The following is a 23,161-nucleotide window of genomic DNA, read 5'->3' as shown; positions in this document are numbered from 1 at the left end:
CTCTCTCTCTCTCTCTCTCTCTCTCTCTCTCTCTCTCTCTCTCTCCCCCTCTCCTTCCCTCCTATCTTCCCTATCTCTATCTCTGTCTTTCTTTCTTCCTCCCTTTCTTTTGCCCCTTCCCTACCTCTCTTTGTCTCTTTCTCCCCCTTCCCCAATCTCTCTCTCATTCTTCTTCTCTGATTTATTTTCAGATTCTCATCTCCATCAGGCATTGATCCTATTCCTTCCTCAGAATCATCTTACCCCCAACATAGCTTGAAAACAAAAGCCCTTTTGTGTCATCCCTAACATTTTTTTTTCTTGCAAGCCCATGTTAATACTAGATTTTAGTTATTCTGGCTGGACTATGCTGCTCTTTTGTATTCATCTTCTGCCACCTGCCCTTGCTTTTCTCTTGTACATGTCCATTTTAAATCTTTGTTTCTCATACATCAGTTTGACAAGGTTAATGAGTAGATGTTGACTAGAAGTCATTCCTTTGACATTTCTTCATGGAAAAGAATGTAAGAAAACATAGATGATATGCCCTTAGTTACTGTTAAGTTTCTCCTTGTACTGTCAGACAAGATTCCTTCACTATGCCTTCCCTCTTCTCTTAGTACATGCATGGGTGGACTGGCTTCCCCACCTTTTTGTCTCTCCTCCCCATTTAAATGTTATTCTGGGAGTAGTGGTAGGTAAAACAGCCTCTTGTCTGGTATTATAATATGCATGCTGATACAGTACAGATTATCTTAACATGGTTTTTTAATGGCAAAAATTTTCCTTTCCATTGGTAATGATAATAATAATAAATAATATTTATATGGCACTTTGAGTTTTGCCAAGTACTTTTTTACATGCATTATCTCATTTAATCTTTACAACAACTCTGTAAGTGAATGATATTTTTACACTCATTTAAAGATAAAGCTTATAAGGCCTTATAAGTAAATATGTGAGGCAAATTTAAATTAATTTTTTTTTGCCTCCAAATTCGGAGCTATAAGTTACAGGTATATGCAGTGGTGCTTTAAAGTATATTTAAAAACCAATTTTAGTGAACATTTTCAGATATAATTCTCAGCCAAACTTGTGCAAACTTGTGCAGACAGCTTAGTGTGACTTTCTAGTTGTAATTCTACATTACCATTGAACAATAGGCCTTCTTTCACACCTATGAAGTCTAATATCTTATAGATTGCTCTACCATGAAGCTCCATTGAACTAATTGAAATAATGGGAATTCCTTCTTTGAACCAGCCCTATACAAGAAAACTTGAAAGTCTACTACCTGAATTTTGCTTTATATTTGAAAGCCAGCAAAATAGAAAAAAAAATGTTTGTTGGAACTGAAATATGAGATTTCACTCCCACTCCCATTCTTCTTAGTTGCAATTGGTCGAATACCTTGAGAAATAGGAACCTATGTAGAGGGTGGAGAAAGAGGGGGAAATATAAGAACAGCATCCTTGTGACACAGTGACACATTTTTGTCAGTGTTCTAGTTTTAGCTCATCCAAGAGATTGCAAATCCATGAATTTATTATTGTATTTTAAAAACATCATTGCTTAAGAAATGACTTGAACTTGGCCCCTGGAAAAACCAACATCTTGGAGGAACTCCATTTGAGCCCTAGACTCTTTTTTTCTATCTTTGGGATAGGTGCATCTGACAAGATCACAGCCCAGGATTGGAAAGGCAGGCTTGGCTGAGAAGCTGGAGATTTCAGAATTGAAAGACCTCACAAGAGTAGTCAAATAATCCAAATGTAGAAATCTGTGTTAAATAACATACAGAGCTGAGCCAAGCAGCATGAAATTTGGAGTTGATGTTGACAGACCTTCAATCCTCTCATTGTTCTCATTTTATTTTCCCCCTTGGCTTGTGTCATAACCTGAAAATTGTTTAAACATAGGTTTTCATATTCATTGATTTAACTCTTCAAGACCTTTCGCAACACTTGGGAATTAATGATCTCTTTCTTTATGAACATTTTAAATTGAGCTTATTCTTATGGAAATGTGATCCCCAGTAATTTAACAGAGGGATTTTAGCCAGCTGTAAGCCCAAGCTATTCTAGCCCTAAACTTACTGCTTGCATTTTTTTTTTTTTTTTTTTTTTTTAGGCTGCACATTTAGGTCACTTGAAATCAGAAAACTATAACTGCATATCAAGAACATGGGGCATTGATGTAGAAGCTGACCTCTGGTCTCCTAATTATTTTTGAGGGTGAGTTTTGTTGTCATTTGTTTCTATAATTGGTTTGTTTCTATAATTGGGTAGTTTGTATATATGTATAAACTTCCATTGTGAAAGGAAAGAGCATATGTTGGGAAAGGGAGAGCCTTTTAAATCAGGTCTCCATTTAAACAGAAAGAAAATACCAGATCAAAAGGTGGACATTGTAAAAGGTGTTAATTTTGGGGAAAGGAGTTCAATTCCATGTTGTGTTTGTAGTGGAGGATGTCACAGAGCTTGTACGAACTATATTCATTTTGTACATTCCCGAAATGTTTAGAAATGAAACAAAACAGGAATTGGAAAGTAAGAGGATGGGGATGAAAACTATATTCTTGGAGTGAAGGTTATCTGAGTTAAAAAAAAAAAAGTTTTATTGACACTTTTTGCTAGTACATTGGAATTCTTTTTATATATACCTTAGAAATCTTCCTTGCAAAAAGGGAAAAAAAGCAATTAATGCAAAAACAACCCACATTGAGACCATGCCTGACCATATTAGACATTCTGTAGCATACTCCGTGTGTGACTGCATGTCAATCCATTTCTGAAGGAAAGGAATTAGGGGAGCAGGAGGGAGAGATTGTTTTTCCTCATCTATTTTTCTGGACTGAGTTTGGTCATTATAATTAATCATCCTTGACTTCCTCTAAGTATTGGTTTCATTTACATTATTGCAGACATTGCATATATTGTCTTTCTAGTTCCTCCCATTTTGCTCTGAATCAGTTCTTACAAATCTTTGGATTAGGTTATATTTGACTGAAGGTATATTTGACCAGGGTTATATTCAACACAAACTTTTTTATTTGGGTACATTTATCTTTTACCAAAATGCTGCTATTAGACAGAAGCGTAGTCCTGCTGAGCTAACTAACTTCCTTTGTCCAGAGTAGTAAATGATATAACAATTTAAGGGTAATTGGAAGACTTAGAATATGAGAGGTACTTTTGAGTTACCCTGTTAAAAATCACATTAGATGCTTCATATCTTTTAAATATATTAAAATGAAATACACTTTAGCTCTTTTTGGGGGGACACACAACTGTGACACTCCTCTTTTCTGCCCCTCAATCAAGACTTTGGGTTGTCACTCTATAAAGGAAATTAAAAAAAAAAAACAAAACAAAAAACCCAGCAGCCTCATTTTCTAAGCTTTCTTTTTAAAATTTTATGGTGATTCTAAAAGGCAGCTTATTTCATATTGATCGGACCAAGGAGTTAGCAAAGTGCAGTGTTAATTGGGTCCTCTGGAATTCTAATCCCCTGAGACTTAGAGCTTTCTAGCAAGGAAAAAACAAAACACAACACAACAACAACAACAACAACAACAAACAGGCAGTGTATCTGTCTGAGATGCTAGAAAACTGCTGTGACTAACCATGCAGATTTTGGCAACTCATTTTGCATCCAGTTGCTTATTTCAATTAGCTTGTTTTGTGTTTTCAGTTCCCCTTCTCCCCTTTTCCTCCCTTTCCTGCAAAGCTGTGTTTTGAAAACTGCTGCCCAGAGGGCAGGGTCTTGGCGATCCGGCCCGCATTGTTCTAATGCTCATTCCATATGTATGTCACATCTTCACTCTCCCCTCCAGATCCTAGCCCCTCCAAGCAGCCCACCCCTGACTCCCCTTCCCCCATCCCGAGCCTGGGCTCTACTCACTCTCTCCCTTTCCCTCCCCCGCTGCCTTTTTTTTTTTTTTTTTTTTTAATTCCCCCTCTCTCCAGAGGGAGATTCTTTCCGGATCTTGTAAGGGGGGGAAGAGGAGCGGGCGATCCAAACTTTAAAGAAAAAAAAAAAAAATCTTGCTCTGTTGTGTGCATTTGGCCTCAGTCAAAGTAATTATTCCCTTCCCTCTCCCCCTTTCTCCTCTCTCCCCCTTTTCTTTCTCTCTCTTTTTCCCCCAGCACAAAGCTTTTTTAAGAAGCTAAGATTGGTAGTTCTTTCTGCCTTTTCTGGTTACCGTGGTAGTGGATATCTCAGTTACGGAAGAATGGAACAGGCAGGCTGGGGTTTTTATGTGCTTTTCTTTTGGGACTGCTAGAGAAGTCCACTGAGAAATGCAGATCCGCAGCCCTGCCTGCTGAGTTTATTATGCCTGTTATCTGTCACTTACTCTGACTAAAAGGTAAGGGCTGCTGTAATTTGTCCCTGCAAAGGCAGCGTACATTGTTCTACTTCTGATGCTTTTCACTAATTGGCTCATGAGGGAGGTTAGAAGATGAAGCATTTGTGCTTGCCTTTTTTTTTTTTTTTTTTTCTTTTTCTTTTTTTTCCGGCGTCTATCCAGTCAAAGCTCTCCGTTTTTAGGTATATCCAGAGAGGGGGGAAATGCTGGAAATCTTATTGTTATCTTATGGGTGGTGTCGATTTCACATGACTTCAGAAGGGAGAAGATTCTTAATTTTGTAACTTAAAAAAAACCAGGTCATTAGAATAGGTATATTGATGGTGCATTTATACATGTGTAAGTATGTAATCAACATGTATATTGATTTTCATAAACTTTGAGCACACGGACTGTGATGAGATGTCTTGGGACCTTAGAACAAGGTAAGAATGTCTTTGCTCAGCAGATTGCATTTTATAACAATTTTCTAAATTATTACTTTGGATTACAGGGTACAGAGGGAAGCTAATAGTTTCTAAAGAAATCACTTTAATTGAGGAGAGATCTTGGCATTGATTGTGCCATATACTGTGAAATGTGTAAGTCTAAGGTAGATAAGAATTTGCTGTATTGATTGTCCCACTTGATATCTTGCTTTTTATAGAAAAAAAAACTTTTTTAAAACAAATTTTCTGAAGTTGCCAAAAATCCAGCTGTGAATTGAACTGCAAGTAGAGAAATCTTAGATAATAATAACTATAATATAAGCACAGGATATATTCTTAATCTAATCAACTTAAGCTAATTGGAATTGGAATGTTTATCTGTAATTCCTTTAAATTGGTCTTATCTTTGACCAGAAGAAAGAGGAATATCATGCTTTACTAACCTACACTGCAGCTTTTGTTTGGATGTTACATCACTATGGTTTTTATCTCATAGGAAGCCTCTATAGCTTCTGTCCTATTCTTTTAAAATCCGTTGGTTCTTAAAGATGTTGTGTGGAATATATTTTACTTTGCATGCAGAAAATGCACTTTGTAATCTTTTCTCCTTTCATTTGCCATCCTTGGTTTTGACTTTGTATATGTGGGTGATAAGACTTTTTCCTGTAAAAATACTTTTAAAGTAGATATTTATGTGTGTGTATGTACACACACATACACTAATACACACCCATTTGTACCCAACTCATTTTTTTCTTTGTATTTATTTATTACTCTCTGGAATATATTCTAAATGGAAAACAGAAAATGCTTATCCATTAACAATATTTAATAACATATAAAAATAATTCAGAAGCATGGGATAGTGGATAGAAAGAAGTTCTTTGGATCCAGACGACCTGGATTCAAGTGGCACCCTTCTGACACATACTTGTGACTCCAGGCAAGTCACAGTCTGAGTTACCTGGGCAACTGACTAATTGAAGAGCAGCTTCTGATCTGAGTCGGAGAAGCAGTTATAATAATAACAAAGGTCCCAACTACAACAGAAACTAAGATAAGTGAGAGACAGACAAAACTGTGTAATGAATAAATAGGCAGCCTTGGAACAAGGAAAATCTGAGTTCAGATCCAATGTCTGACACATTTAGTGAATGTGTGATCTGGGCAAATTGCTTAACCTTTCATGAAGACAGGCAGCTCTCTAGGAATAGGAATTGCAGAGAAGATACTGGCTGATCTACCCTGGTAAGAGAGAGGGTTCTCTATAATGATCAATTATATGTGGTCCCTACCCCTTTTTTAAAAGCAGCATGTAATTTCTTACATTTATGACCTTTTTCAAAAATTGTGAAACATATGAAAATGTGGAAGGAAAGGAAAACAAAATACTGATATAAGAAGTACTATGGGTCCCCTACTCCCCTTTCAACAGTGATTATTTCTGTTTTTTACCTATCAAAGGCCCAGTACATTAGTACCTTGGCACCAGAACTCAACCACTTTAAAAATCAGATGATATAGCCAGACTCCTCCTACTGTACTACAATTAACTGGCAAAATGACATATGCCTTCCTCTATGCTTTATAGTTCTGAGTTATAAAATGGACCTTAGCCTGCTTCCCAGGAAGGTCCTAGAGTGAGGAATCACTTGATAGAGTCACTGAACATTGCAGGCAGAAGGGATGTTAGACACCCCTTCTTCTAGATGGCAGTTCTCTCCTGCCACATGTGAGGGAACTGAGGCACTGAATGGCCTAAAGGCACATAGATTAGTGGCTAGAGCTGGTTTAGAGCTCAGCACTCAAAATTCTCAGTCCAAATCTCTGTTAAGGGTAACAACAAATTGCCAGACAATAATATTGAGAGGGGTGGGGAGCTGGAGGGGAAATGGAGCAGATGTGCTTTCATAATTTGTAAACTCCTTCCAGTGTTTTGTAGTTCCAGCTAGTTTGTAGTTTACTATATACATGTAGTAGTTTACTTGTAGTTAAGACTGTATATCTACACATATTTATATATTGAAAATAGTTACTTAGTTGAAAGAAAACTCTTAAATATTAACTTCCTTTTAAACACGTGATTTCAGTTCTTCAGAAGATTGATGATTTCATCAGTGTGGACATTCCCTTCACCAGGCCACCCATAAAGGCTGATTGAAAGATTGAAATCCCTCCTCATTGTAGAAAGTCTTCCTGAGCTGGTGGACTTCCCTCTCCCATCCCAAAGTGATGGATCTCTCTTCACTTTAGTAGGTTGGTTCTTGGACAGTAAACACTGAATCTGTCACTGGGCCTACAGCTGAAGAATTTCCAGTTGCTTTATTGTATAATATGTGACTTCAGACAAGTCACAGTCTCAGTAACCTGGGTAATTCTCTAAGGCTGATTGGAGAGCAATTGTGGATCTGTTGGTAGAAGCAGTTACCAATAAGAATAAAAATCCAGGCAACAATATCAACAACAACAATTAAAATAAATGAGAGACAATACAGTATAATTATAAATACTTGGAAAAGGAAAATATATTTTATTTATGTACAGTACACACATGCATATACATGTGTTTATATGTATGTATATATATACACACACATAGTGTATATGTATAAAATACTTTTATAGCTATATATGCTTATATATGTGTTTGTGTGTATACACATACCCAATCCATACATATATAGAGAGAGAAGAGGAAGAGAGTGAGAGAGAGGAAAAAGATTACAGGTATGTAAAGATTACAAATGATACCTATCTTCATAAATAATTTTATAGACAAAAAACTAATTTCAGATATTTGGACTATTGTATGTAGATGCTCCTAACTTTTTTCATTTCATTTTTTTAAAATCAAATGAATAAACATATATTTTGAGAGAAGTTTCCATTTTGCAGTTATCATCCCTGAATCCTATAAAGATATCCAAGGGTATGAAAGTTTGCATGTATCACTCTTTAAAAATGTTTATGTAGGATAGTAGAGTGAAGGATTTAGATGATTTTTGGTAGAGCTCATATCTTTTGACTACAAGCATATCTTGAATTTGTTCTGAATACTCTTCCTGCTATGTCTTTCAAGTAAGGATTTTTCCTAGTTCTTGGGTTTCTCTTTGAAAACTTTATGGCTCTTGGCAGTGGAAACTGGGTATTCATAGCATCCAAGAAAGTGAAGACCCTCTCTTGGGATGCTGGAGTTCTTGAATTTTATTATTATTTCATCCAGTTCCTTCCTTAATAAAGTAAATCACTTCCTCATTGTATGCCTCAGTTGTCTCACCTATAAAGTAAGGAGTTTGGACCAGATCTTCAGGATCTTTCTAAATCTAACTTCTATACTTCTAAAAGTTGTTTACAAATATTTGTATGTCTCTCTGGTTTACAAAACTTTATATACATTTCTCAGTTGATCCTTAGCATCCTGAGGTATATATATATATATATATATATATATATATATATATATATATATATATAGTTCCAATTCTACAGATGAGAAAACTAAGACTCATAGAAGTGAAAGGAAATCTTAGATACTAAGTGGTGGATTGGAGATTCAAACCTCAAGTATTCCAAATTCTGTGACAGCTTGCCACAGGTCTGAGCTGGGTGCAATGAAGGTACATTCCCTTCTTTTAAAACTCCTATGCTTTCATTGGTGTAGTACAGAACTCTTAGATTCTAATAGAAGCTGGACAACTAAACCTTAGCAGCTCATATTGACTTAGAAAACCACAAGTTAACATTATCTGCATTTTATTATATTCTTTTAAAAACTACATTAAATATTTCCCACTTATATTTTAATCTGGTGCAGTCTATATGTGGTAGGATAGGGATTGGAGAATGATTGGAGGTGAGTGAGGAGGTGATGGGGGATGGAATTAAGTGTCATATGTTGGACACTTTGATGTAAGGAACTCTACTAAGAAAACTCACTCAATCAGTGCAGATCAGCAACTATCAATGTCAAAAGCATTCTAGGACTCCAGTTCTCTACGTTTCATTGAAAGAGGTGGCTGGAGAGTTCAATTTATTTCCTATAAAATTATTTTCCACTTTTAAGTTCTTCTATTTGCAATTACAGCTAAACTTTAAAATCTTTTAGCTTCCCAGTGACAAGAATATTTGATATAGTCTTTTAAGGAGTTTACATTATAGAATCATACCCCTTGAGCTGGAAAAAAAACCTCAGCTAACTCCCTGAGTTTACAGATAAGGAAATTAAAGCTTGGGAAAGTTAAACAGGTTGCAAACATAAGAGGCAGATCCTCAGACCCCCAACTCCAGGGTTCTCTTCCCTGCACATATTATTTTATGAATAGGACTGAGGAAACAGAAACATGTATATATTTTTTCAAAGTACTGCTCTTGATAATGCATTAATTCAAATGAGCTTTTTTGGAGAGAGAGAGAAACAAGAGGCTGTGTTTGGGTCCAGCCTCCATAGAGGAACTCTGTGCATTTTAGCTAGTCATAGAAGATGTTTTTTAAAAATCTATAATACAAGAAGAAAGTTTGGAATTGAACTAGGGACTAAAATTGCATCATCACCTTGTGGATAGAAGGCTAAGGTTCAAATTCTGCCTTTTCATTACTTAGTCTTAACTACAAAGTAATCTGGTCTCAGATATTTACTGTTTGATCCTGAGCAAGTGCTTTTTTAACCTTGTTTTCCTCAGTTTACTATTCTGTAAAATGAGCTGGAGAAGGAAATAGCAAACCACGTCTTTGCCAGTAATATCCCAAACGGGATCATAAAGAGTCAGATACAACTCAAACAACTCAATAACAAGAAGAAGCTACAAAATTGATGGATTTATTATGTAGGCATTTTTCTGATAAAGTCACAACCTTCTTTCTACTAAAAAAAAAAACCAAAACAAAACTACCCCCCCCAAAAAGCATAAAATGACCCAATCATAAATATTGAATCTTAAAACTATATTATGGAATAGTATGTTTTTTAGTAATTTGAAAACAAGAAAGAAATGTCTAATCTCTAGCTGTGCTCTGTATGAAGACACCTGCCACTTATTGTAAAGTTATGATGTGGAAGTTCACAAATGCCCAAAAGACATATATCTAGCATTTTCAAATAATTTCATAAATAAGTACCAAATGAACATGCATGGCAAAATCTCATATGATCCCTCTTTAAGATACCCGAAGAACCAGAAGATTCATTTATAGATAAGCAAGTAAATAAATATTTACTGAATTCTATTTATGTGTTGGATATAAAAAAGCATAGGAACAGCATTTAGGAAATATAAAAGAAAGCCACTCCACCCATGGGGAGGCAGTGCTGAGTCAGCCTAGAAAATGGCATTTTATGTATTAAAGAAATAGTCCATTTCTTTCTCAGATTGTGATTTTGTACTTTCACAGCTACCATTCTTATTGAAATCAGCTTTCTTATTTGCTCAGAAATACATTTAAAATATGTTCATCGTTTTAGATAAATTGTACATAAAAACATTCTTTTAGATGAACATGTTGAATTGGGAGAAAACAGAATAAAAGAAGGATTTAACAAGTCCCCCTACTCTCCTCCCCTCCTCCCACAAGTCCCCTCAGGTAATCTGTAGACCTATATAACAAATTGACATTCCCTAAGATGGAGGATCAGCTCAAGGGAACCTGTAAAAAGAGGCTTTTGGTCTCTAGGATCGAATGATATGGATTGTCAATAAATGTTGGAGTTGAATTAAATTGGCACTTTCCATAACTCATTTAAAATATGATATTAGTTTGAGGTTTGTAATACCCAGTTTCCCATTTCCTTGATAGTTTTGGCCTACTGTCATTATAAATGCACCCATGAGGTTTTAAAGATTAGGGTACTTTCTTTTAAAATGCTACTTATTTTCCCAATGTATGGATTCACATAAAAATCTTCTTACCCGGGCTTCTTCTTTTCTAAGTAATACACAGGTTAATTTCCTTTTCTTTCCTTTTTTATTTTTTTCTTCTCTCACTCTCTCTCTTTTAAATAAGGAAAGCCATTCAGTTTTTTTGCATAAAAACTGAAAGATTTGGTTGTTTGAACTACATTAGCATCAGAAAGGCAGATTGTGTGTTGACTAAGGTGGCCTTGCAGAAGGGGGTGGGGTGGTAGTAGTGGGATCTGGGTAGTTGTCTTTGGAAATCCAAAAGATGGAAGTCTGTGTTAAATGAAGAATAAATAAATAAAGCTGTGCTCCTCTTGGGGGATGAATACCAAACTCTCTTTGCTGGTTTGGAGAGTAGGTTAAAGCATTTCAGAAACCTTGAAAACTGATTTTCTTCTGTTTTAAAGACTGCTCGATTTGACATCTGTATTCTCCCTTTTCTGCTTTGTATGGTTCATCTTCACATGTAGTGAGGTTGGCTGGGTGATCCTTGATTAATGCTTTTTTATTTAATAATAGCTTTTTTATTTTCAAAATATATTCAAAGACAATTTTCAGTGTTCAGCCTCACAAAACCTTGTGTTCCAAATTTTTTCTTCCTCTATTCCCTTACCTTCTCCCCTAGACAGTAAGTAATCCAATATATATTAAGCATGTGCAGTTCTTCTATACTTATTTCCATAATTATCTTGCTGCACAAGAAAATTGATTAACTCCTTAATGTCTTGTGTTGTCCATGTGCATAGACCCTTTGCACTCAGTTTGTCCTTCTAAGTTTCGGGGAGTCTCAGCAATTCTCTCATAATGCTAGGAAATGTAAACTGGAAGATACACAATCCCTATAGTTAATATTTTTCATTTTTTTCAAACTGTTGTTATACTTGTTGCTGATAGAGGATTCATTGTGAGCTAGAAAAAAGACTTACATTGTGAGTCTGGACCATCATTATCATCATCAGTATAAACAAGAGGTGGCTAGATGGCCTAGTTGAGATTCAGTTTCAGATTCATTTGGCTGTGTGATCCAGTACAAGTCACTTAAATGTTGCTCTCCTTAATCCACTTGAGAAGGTAAGGACAAACCACTCCAGTACCATTGCCAAGAAAATAAGAAAATCCCATGGACATTATGAGTGTGGCCCACAGGTCACTAACAGCTGGACTGTGCTCAACGGTAACAAATAAAACACTTATTAAGTCTTTATTTAATATGTATGAATCAGCTCAGCTACATGGTACAGTGGACAAAAACCTAGGCTTAGAGTCAGGAAGACGCTTTCCCCGAGTTCAAATCTACTTTCAGACACTTATTAGCTGTGAGAGCCTGGGCAAATCACTTCATCCTCTTTGCCTCAATTTCCTCATCGGTAAAATGAGCTGAAGAAGGAAAGGGCGAACCACCCCATTATCTTTGCCAAGAAAACCCCAAAAGGGGTCAAGAAGAGTCCCACAAAATTGAAAATGACTGAACAACAGCAGCAACATGTATGAATTATACACTGTGTTACGAACTAGGGATATAAAGAAAGGCCAAAACAAGGTCTCAAGGAACTCTCCCTTGCATCCAGGCCCATCTCCAATCATGCTATGTCTGGCCACTGGACCCCAATGGTCTGGAGGGGAAGGTGAGGCAGGTGACCTTGCACAGACCTCTCTCACAGAAATCCAACTCACTTGCATGTTACAGCATTGCCTCCCCAATGTCATTGTTCCCTTGGAGCAGCAGCAACATTCTAATTCAAGCTTAGAATTCTCTCCTTTTTCATTTTGCCTCCGGTTTTCCTTGATTTCCTTCAAGTCTTGGCAAAATTCTATCTTCTACCTGAAATCTTTGCTGCTCCTGGGGCTTAGTAGTACCTGCCTTCTTATCATGTATATAACTATCATTTGCAAGTTTATCTCTCCCATTAGATTGTGCTACTAAGAGGAGCAGGGGTTGTCTTTACCTTCTGCTGTATCCTCAGAATTTAACATTGTCTGGCACATAGTAAATGCTTATTAAGTGTTAGAGGTAGACTAATGAGGCAAAAACTGTATATATTTAATAAATGTAAAGGATATATGGGAGATAATATCACAGGAAAGGCACTGGCAGACATAAGAGGGATATTAGACAAGTTGCTTTTTTAAAATCTATTTCATCTTTTTTAAATGAAGGATGGTTGCACAGAGAAATTACTTGGGTTTCTGTCCCTTTCTAGTGCGTATTTCAAAGATCTGGTTTTATTCTCACAGTGACCCTGGAAGTTTAGGCAAGCCTAAAGTCAATGGATGGGCCCACGTGTCTCAAACCTGTGAAAGGAAGCTGGTCTAAATTGCCTTTTTAAAAATATCTATTTTCATAGATTGTGGTATGAATGAATGAATTAATTAAAATATTAAAATAGTTTATTATGTCCAATTACTAGTTAAGTACTATAGAATTCAAATAGAAAAGTGAAGAAGTCCTTTTTGTACAGGAACTCACATGCTCTTGTTAGTAGTGTCTGTGACATGAAATTATGCAGTGGCCTCCACCTTGGAATTTGTGGTGAAACAAGAGATGAAATTTACCTCCCCAAGTAGAAGATATCATAGAGTGAGATAATTTAGGAAAAATAGGTTAGCCCATTTCATGGAAATGACTTTATTTTTCCATGATTCTGAGGAGCAAAATCTGTCCCTCCTAAACTTAATACTTCTTTAATTAATCTTTTGCATAAAAAAATTTTAAAAGTTAATTTTATATATTTTTAAAAGAAATATGACCAACAATAAGAGAAGAATCCTTTCTCCTTTAGATTTTTTGTGTCCCTTTTAGTTATCTCCTTCATCTCTGTACCTTTGTCTCCTTGGAAACCAGCTCTGGCATTCAAGAAAAACTCTAAAGTTTATGAGAAATAGATGCCCATAATTGATTCAGTACAACATCCATTTATTAAATACCTACTATGTGCAAACTATAGTGCTAGGCAATAGTAATATGAAGATTAAAAATGGCCTACTCCTTGACCTGAAGCAGCTTTCATTTTACTAGGGAAAGATAAGGTAGATACAGAAGTAAACATAATACAGGATTACATTTGATGAAATCAAAGGAGAGAGCCAGACAGAAAGCTCTAGGAAATTTTGAGGATTGAGTGAACGTTTTTGGCTGGAGGAATAAAAAAAGGAGGGAAAGAATTTACAGAAAGGAGATTGGAACTGAGCGATAAATTAAAGGAAGAGAAGACTTCTGAGAGGCAAAGATGAAGATGGGGAGGGCATTCTAAGCAGAAGGCTGGGGGCAGAGAGGAAACTTCAGAGACTTTCAAAAGTGGGAAGGCAGATTTCAGAAAACAGCTAATAGTTCAGTTAACTGAAGTTGTATTTGATTTTAGAAAAATAATATGGATCCTCTTTCACATTAAAAGTATTCCTACTGTGAGGGCTTAAGGAAAAGAGTACATATAACTAGTTGATTAATTTTGAAAATCTCCTTGGTTCTTATGATTTCCTTATGAATAAATTTTAAAGCTAACATAGTTGGTTTGTTTTGCTTAGGTTTTGAGTGGTTTTGGGAACCTTTGCTTGGTTCCTAGTAAACTTATTTTCCTTCTTTTGTCATTCATACTCCCAATTGAGTTTGAGCATGTCACATAAGTGGATTTTGCTACTGGCTAGAGAGTAAAGAATTTATTTGTTTTATTAAATATTTTATATGTTTTATCCATAAATTTAGATCCCCAGAGAGAGTAGATTTTCCATTTGGAACATTTTCAGAAGTCCTTTGATGCAGTTGAATCCTGTTTAGTTGATGGTCCTTGGATCCAGACCTGAAATGAATTTTCTATTCTTAGAGTGAGAGAGCATCCTTTTTTGTGGGAATAAAATATGTTCCAGTCAGCATAACAGATTTTGATCCTGTGTTTAGAATATCTTTCCTGAGGATAAACATTATAGAAAGTTCCTTGAGAGAAAATTAACTTTCCATCTACAGAAACTTTTCTCAGAATGTTTCTGGTAAAGTAATGGGGAAAGCCATACACTGAGGTTTCCCAAACAGCAACAGAAATGCAGTCTTATCTCTATAGGTCATGAGCATGCATTCGATAAAATCTAAACAAAAAATTCTGCAGACTTTTGAATGATTCTTGTATATAATGCTTCAGTTCATAAGAATTCACATCGGAAATCTCATTTTGCTTTTGTTCTTATGGTGTAAAGCTAGTTGGACATTTTTACTGTGTGAATGTGTCTATGTATACATACATACAGATACATGTATGTACATGTATATATGTATTATATATATACACACATATATATATATATATATATATTTATATGTTTGTATAAATGAGACTATATTAAACTTGGAGTTTTTTGGTTTATTTGCAAACTGGGCTGTGGTTGCTTTTATCTAAAAGGTCTTTAAAGGTTTTATGGACCTTACCTATGGAATATAGAACTAGAGGACACCTGAATGATACTGCAATTTTACAATTTCTTTAACATAGGTTCAGAGGTTCAAAGAGGGGAAAAAGGATTCAAGTAAAGGAATATATTGTATAATAAGGGAGAGAGTACTAAATTTGGGATCAGGAAACCAGGGTTCAAATTATATTTTTGTTGTTTGTGTGATCTCAAGCAAGCTTTTTAACTTTTTTTTTTTTTAGTTTTGTTGTAGTTTTATTTATTTATTTAAACTTTCAGTAATATTTTATTTTTCAAGCACATGCAAAGATTGTTTTCAGCATTCACTTGTGAAAAACCTTGTGTTTTAATTTTTTCTCCCTCTCTCCATTCCTTCCCTTTTCTGAAGACAGCAAGCAATCCAATATAAGTTAAACATGGGCAGTTCTCCTAAACATATTTTCATCATGCTATGCAATAAAAATCAGATCAAAAGGGAAAAAACAAGAAATAAAGGAAAAAAACAAACAAACAGCAATAACACAAAACTGGTGAAAATTCTATGTTTTGATCCACATTCAGTCTCCATACTTCTCTCTCTGATTGTGGATAGCACTTTTCATCTAAGTCTTTTAAATTTGCCTTAAAGTACCTCATTCTGAAAAGAGCCAAGTCTATCACAATTGATTATCTTATAATCTTGTTGTTTCTGTGTACAATGTTTTCTTGGGTCTATTTACTTCACTTAGTATCAGTTCATGTAAGTCTCTTCAGGTTTCTCTGAAATCATCCTGCTGATTTTTCTTATAGAACAATAATATTCCACTACCTTCATATACCATAACTTATTCAGCCATTTCCCAACTGATGGATATCCACTCAGTTTCCAGTTTCTTGCCACTACGGAAAGGGCTGCTACAAGCATTTTGCACTTTTTTTGTGATCTTTTTGGGAAACAGGCCCGGTAGAGATACTGCTGGATTAAAGGGTGTGTGCAGTTTGATAGACTTTGGGCATAGTTCCAAATTGCTCTACAGAATGGTTGGATCCAGTCACAACTCCATCAACAATGTGCATCAGTGTTCCAGTTTTCTCACAACCCTTCCACTATATATCATTTTCTTTTCCTGTCATCTTAGAAAATCTGAAAGGTATCAGGTAGTATATCACAGTTGTTTTAATTTGCATTTCTCTAATCAATAGTGATTTAGAACATTTTTCCACATGACTTTGTAGGCCCCAGTTCCTGAGTAGTCAAGTGAGAGGGTTGCAACATATAATGACAAAGACTTCTTTTAGTTCTACAGTTAACCCTTCCACATTGCACCTTTTCCTTTTGTAGTTCTATGTATTGAGTGTCAGCATAAAAATTAAATAGGAATTGAGAAGGGGTTTTGCAGAAGCCTCAGGTGACACTGGAAGACCAACAGATGACAAAGAACAAAGTTATAAACTCCAAAATGCATAAAATACATGAATAATACTGTATAATATCAACATTTTATCTTTTGTTACCATGGTAATTTAGACTCCTTCTCTGGTACAAAAGAAGGGCCAACAATTTTTACTCAGATTTTTCCAGATCTCAGGGACACCTTTCCCCCAGCTCCTGTGATGTGGAAGGGACAATTGTAAATTCCTTTCATCCAAATAGGTGAGAGAGCTAGGATTCAAATTCAGGCCTTTTGATTCCATATCTGACTGTCACCAAAAGTAAGTGTCTAATTGCTATGAAGATCTATGTGGACATAGTCCCTGCTTATTGAAATTGGAGTCAGATATGACAAGTCAGATATATAGGACATGTTGGAAACATAATAAAAACATCATAGTAGCATGAGTAGCTAGTCAGCTTAACATTCTTTTGGCTATTTTAATGAATCCAAAGATGTATGGAAGAAAAGACCAATTATCTCTGAAGTCTCTGGGAGTTATAGAGCCTGTCATCTGGACCTTCAGCAGGATTTAGCCTGAGGCCCCTCATCTCCAAAAATAATATTTCATGAGAATTGAAGAGAGGTATTTAGAGAACTTGGACCTTTAATCTGCTACCATTTTAAAACAATTTCAAGCATGTTGGTAGATTATTTCAGGTTTCTAGGAAGTTATCTATAGAATCTGAAAATTCACTGGGGATTATGGCTTGACATTTGAAACAGGTGAAACAGCCACAGCATGTGAAGTCATTAAGGTGTAAGGATGATGAGCTTTGCTTGATCTGACTTGATTTGCCTGTCTGCCTTGACACTTCTCAACAGTTGGTGGGGACTAGGAAGACAATTTATCTTAGCTACCTGGCAGGGAACTGAAGGTGAAAAAATTTCTGCTCCTTACAGCCCTGTGAAGTAACTTTTGTAAAGATTGGATAAACTGCCTATTTTCCAGGGGTTTTGGCCATTCCCTTGTTTACACTGACCCCAAAGGCTTTTAAAATCATAGGAATAAATTTTTATTTCAGCCTTGCTTTGGAAAGTGTTCTTCTCTTTCTGAAATGTAGCGATTTAATTGTTCCTATTTGATGTATCTCTCCTCCATCACTTTTATATGAAGTTTTCTTAGCCCCTTTCATGTGGAGTTTTCTTCTGGAAGCTGTGCAAGCATGCTCCCAGCAACTTAAGAGATGCAAATTTACATTAATTCTTAATTTTCAGATTAGTTTGGAACAGGTTAGTGCCAGGCTCTCAATGTGTATCAGTAATGGTGAGCCAGGTTTTTACAAGGCTATTTTATTTCAAGTCAGAGGGCCTGAATTTAAATCCTGATTTTGCCACTTGCTCTGGCTGGCCTTAGATACTTATATTTTCCAGGTTTTGGTTTCTTCATCTATAAAATGAAGTTTTCTGGATGACCTCTGATTTTATTTTCAGGTCTTATGGACCCCTAGAAATAGAACACGACTTCCTTGTCACTAAGCCAATGCTGATCAATAATTGCTCTTCAAGTTAAAGGCTTAGAGAGTTGCCCAGGATACTTCAGAGTTTAAATGACTTGCCCAGTATGGTTACATAGTCATGATGTGTCAGGTAGACCTTAAACCCAGGTGTTCCTGACACTGAAGCAAGATCTCTATTCAGTATGTTGTTAGGTTGCATTAATAGGTATGTAGTCAGGTTTTAGTCCTGCTTTGCAGGGCTCTAGTCAATTCACATCTGTATTATTGTGTTCATTTCTTGACTGATTCTTGGAGGGACATTGTCAAGTGGTCATGTCTTGGGGTGGGAGGATGACCAGTATGGCAAGAAGATGTGAAACCTTGTATGGTTGAAGTATGTGGAAATATTTAACCTGGGCAGCTAGGTGAATCAGTAGATGGAATGTTTGTCCTGGGTCAAGAGGACCTGAGTTAAAATATCCCTTTACTAGTTGTGTGACCCCAGACAAGTCACTTCACCCTGTTTGTCTCAGTTTCTTCATCTGTTAAATTAACTTAGAAGAAAATGATGAACTACTCCAGTATCTTTGCCAAAAAGTCCCAAATGGGGTCACAAAGCATCAGAAATGACTGAAAAACAAGCAATGAATATGATGCCAGGAACTGTGCTAAGAGCTTTACAAATATTAGCTTGACTCTTTTTCAGCAGTCCTGAAAGATAGGTGCTATTATTTCCATTTTTACAGCTAAGAAAACAGATTTTTTAAAAAAAAGACAAAGGCACTTGTCCAAGATTGCATAGCCAGTCAGTGTCTGAAGCAGTATTTGAACTCACATCTTCCTAATTAGCAGTCTCACCTATTCTACAGAATACTGGGGAGAACCCCGGGGGAAAACAGGGAAGTAGAAAAGAAACATATTTAGACTTGATAACTTGAAAAACTTCATAACGGACTTCTTAATATTCCAGGAATGAAATTGGCAGCCTTCTCTGAAGGGGAATACTCTATTACAGAAGGATTTCAGGAAGAGGTTGCATGACAATTTATTAGAAATGTCAGAGAGGGAATTCCTGTTTAGGTATGATTTGGGGACTAGATGCTCTGCTGAATTTCCTTCTCACTGTAAAATTCAATTATCTGTTCTAGATATAGTAATGCCACAATTACAGGAACTCATTTTATTTTTCCTAATACAGAATATTTTTGGAGACATTGTTGAAAATCATGTTTCCAGGTGCATTTGTCTTAGCAATTATAATCTGTATCTTACAGCAGTTGTACATTGATTGCCTTTTCAAAACAAAAACTGTGGAGTTTCTGTTATAAAGTATCATACCCAAAGCATTCCAGGATGTTTCCAGAATGAAGAAGACCTGAAAATAAATCATTCATGAGTTCTAACAAAGAATATTTTGTGCAACTTATATTCTAAAAGAATCTGATTTAAACCCAAGGTTTTTCTAGCACTCATAGCTAAGAATCAGATACATACAATACTAACTAACCCACCCGTATTTTAGTAAAATGAAGTGAAATAGGCATTTTTATTTACTCACTGGCATAAGGGAGAACATAGCATCTTGAAGGGTGTTATCTGTGAAAGTCAAGAATTATAATTTTTAGGATATCCAGCTTGCAAACTGTTTTCAGAAATGACCATCCCTGCAAAAATGATTTCATCTTACTTCATTGGGATAATAATTGATTGAAAGTCAAGAGAACTTTTGCACCTTTCATTTGGGAATCCTGTAATCATCACCCTGATCTCTTTCCTCTAAAATACTCAGAATCCTGATGCTTCCTATTGGTTGTAAAAATACTTTATGCTTAGGATATACAAATTGGGGCTAAAAGAATTTAACAACAAATTGGGGCTAAAAGAATCTAACAAAGGACACCATTAAAGTGATAAGATCTATAAAGCAAGATTTCTTTTCTGCTAGTTATTAATTGTGTAACTTTCAAGGAGTAATAATTTCTTTGAGCTTGTTGGTTCATTTTTAAAAGGAGACTAATAATAGAGTGGTGTGCAAATTATGTGTATATGTGAAAACATAATTATTATTTATTGATAAGCAATGAACCATATGTTTATATATCATCACAATGCTTTTGATTTGCTATATCAAGTCATTTGTGCAAATATTCAAAATTAATCCTTTGTTTCACTGATTAGGCATTGAGTAAAGTTTTGCAATGTTCTTTAATTATTCCTCATGAAGTCTCACTTTTATCCCATTCTGTTTGGCAAACTTTCCATTTTTCCAAGTCTAACCTTAATTATAACTCAAAAGTTTTCAGTGAGAGTTAAACTAAGAGAAGTCAGACCACTGAAACATATTTATTTCAATCCCTTGGATATATATCTTAACTTTTCATTATATGGAGCTTTTGGTACAAGATTGTATTGCAATAGTCTGTTTCCTTTATCAATTTCTGTAATTCTAGAACATTTCTTTTTCTAGCATACCAGTATACTTATCAGACTTCATATTTCCCGTGGAATATGAGATTGGAGACCAAATTCCAGTTCCACTAGAAGTAAAAAATCCCTAAAATATACTTTCTGATGAAGATACTTATACCTTATAGCCCACCAAGATTTCTTCTGATAATGGCTTTGGCATATCTGTGAATGAAAAAGTGAGTTTTATAAATAAAAATTACCTTTTTCTAGACTTGACTAGTCCACTGTATTATCTTGCCCATTCATTAGCAATTAATAGCAATAATTAGCAGCTGTTTCTCCTCCCTTAAGATGTCTTTTCATTATTCTTTCTAACATTCCAATGTCTATGTTGCATTGTAGAAAAACAAGTTAACAACTCCTCTAGTTTCTAAGTTCTTTTAAAGTCTTTGCCTGTACTTTGAGGATTCATTTTAGAGAAGCTTTTAAGATCTGGTTATCTTCATCAGAGTGCAAAACTTCTATTTTAGAAATTTTCACTTCTAGTAGAACTGAGAATTTTGTTCTCTATAAGGAAAGAAAGATGAATTCTGATAAATATACTGATACCACCATGACTGGAGATTCAATGTTATCAAAGGGAAATATATTTTTGTGAGGCTAGAAGATGGGAGGAGGTATTAGTACATTGTGGAAGATCATTCTCTGGGTTACAATGGAAAGTAGCAATGGGGTTAGAGTGTGATTTGTGCTGTATAGGAATGAGGAAGAAGAAGATGAGAGAAAAAGAGGGGTAAGTAGGGGATAGTTTTGCTTCTTTCTTACTTCTGATGGATTAAAACAAAGGAATAAGGAAGGGAATGGGAGGTAGCAGAGTATTAGCTACAATGAATTGAATTGTGGCCATGAAAAGTGAAAGATCATGGTCTTAAAGGGGTATGGGAGAGGGTTCTGGCCCAGCACTTCAGCTGCTTCTCTTTTGGGCAGGTAGGAGAGTGGAACTGAGTTCTGGCTGCTCTATACAGCTTTTTAGTTATTGCCTCAACTGCTGTTGCCTTTCCTCAGTCAGGCCTAGTCAATCAACAAGCATTTATTTATTCAGCACCTTCTGCATGCCAGGCATATAACGTGATAACTACCTTGTATTTAATTACCTTGTTTATATTTGTATTTATTCTGTGTATATTTATGTACCAGTGTAAAGGGCATAAAGTAGTGATCATCATCCCTCTTGATTTCTCTGCAGCCTTTTGCAGTCAGTCATCTTCTTTCCTTTTACCTATGTGACCTTTTCTTAGTTCCTCCTGATTATTTTCATTTATCTTGTGTCTAGCTTGATTGCATAGTTATTTGCATTTTGTCTCTCCTCTCTGCTTCTCTTTAAGACTGTGAGCTCCTTGAGATCAGGGATTGTATTTTATTTTTCTTTGTATCCCCAGCTCTTAGTATAGTGTCTGACACAGAGTAGATGCTTAATGAATGTTTATTGACTGACAGAATCAGAGTTGCCTAATCATTCTTGTTTTCCCCTTTATCCTAATACACCCAACACCCAGATGGGTTTCCTAGTATAAAAAGTCCCTTCTCCAATCTGAGAAATATCAAAAGGCCTGCAGTTCTTTTATATTTTTTGTTAGCTTTCAGTCCCCAGTCAGAGACAATGCTTCCGGCAAAAAACTTTGGTTTTAGATCTATCTCTATCTCCTTTATTTCTATTTTAGTTGCTTCCTCCTAAGTATAATCCTACTAAGTAGTGCACTCGCAAATGCTGTGTAAAGACAAAGTAAACATGTCAAACACAGGTAAATATATATGTTTTTCTGTGCCCAAATGTAAAGGTTTCAGACTCTTATATTGGATCTCAAAGGCACAAAAGTGACAGAATTACAGCTTTGAGGCATGGAGTTAAGGGTTAGGAGGCTGTGATTTAGGTAACAGAGCTTCTGTTCAGACAGTGAGTCAGAACCACCTTGTGCAGCCTTGCTCCCAGAGTCCTAACCTCTTTCTTTCCTCTGGTTGTCTTTGCCTGTAGGTCTGCTCTCTATGTTCCAAGAGCTTTTTACAGCTTATTTCTTCCCAGCTTCCATATATCTTCTTTCCCCATTCGAAACCCATTAGGTTTCTTGAGGAACCTGCCTCCTACTCTCAATGACTTGACTTTTGAAGGTCCCTCAAGGGTCTAATTCATATCTGATGAAGGGATCATTTAGTCTAGTCACATGTTTAGTGTGAATCAAGTGAAATAATATTTGTAAAAGCTCTTAGCACAGAATAGATTTTATTTAAATGGTTATTCCTTCTCCATAAGTCAGTGAAAAGACAAGTTCTTTTCAGAGACATACATTTTACCTTAAAGAATAGAAACTCCTTTAGAAGAAAGAATGTTTCTTTTTGTTTTGTTTTTATTTGTTGTTTTAATGTTAAAATGTTCAGCATCTAGCAGAGTGCCTGACACATAATAGGCATTGAACAAGTATTTGTTGATTGAATGGTTGGTGCAGAGAAACTAGGAATTTGGAAAACTGCTATAGTATAAAACATAGGTTCCTTGAATTATTATTTGTTATCTAGGATAATGGACATAAAGAATATTCTTTTGAGAATGTTTTTAAGAGTCATCAGGAGAAATTTTAGAGGAATTGTCTAGTAAAATTTTGACGAAAACCCAGTGATCATAATACTGGTCTGCCCATATGCTATAACAGGACAGAACAGAAAAGGGGTCTTAGGCAAGGGAAAAGAGGAGGATAAAGGCAGAAGAAGATATTTGTGAAGAGAAGCACTTTGTAGTAGAGGGAGGTGATTAGAAGAGGATAGCAAGAATCAGCACTTGAGCAGA

At 35.7% G+C, this 23,161-nt stretch overlaps 1 protein-coding gene across 1 annotated transcript in view; it reads left to right on the top strand.

Moving 5' to 3' along the window:
* The window catches only part of FAT3 (FAT atypical cadherin 3), a 685,392-nt gene that overhangs the window by 125,595 nt on the left and 536,636 nt on the right, over positions 1–23,161 (top strand). The window contains 1 exon segment of the mRNA XM_074304562.1: positions 2,110–2,213. The gene's annotated coding sequence lies outside the window, so the exon portion shown is untranslated.

The sequence above is a fragment of the Sminthopsis crassicaudata genome, chromosome 3, assembly GCF_048593235.1.
Source record: "Sminthopsis crassicaudata isolate SCR6 chromosome 3, ASM4859323v1, whole genome shotgun sequence".
Taxonomy (NCBI): Eukaryota; Metazoa; Chordata; class Mammalia; order Dasyuromorphia; family Dasyuridae; genus Sminthopsis; species Sminthopsis crassicaudata.
The sequence above is the reverse complement of the archived record's forward strand: the minus strand, read 5'-3'. Positions and strand labels throughout refer to the sequence as shown.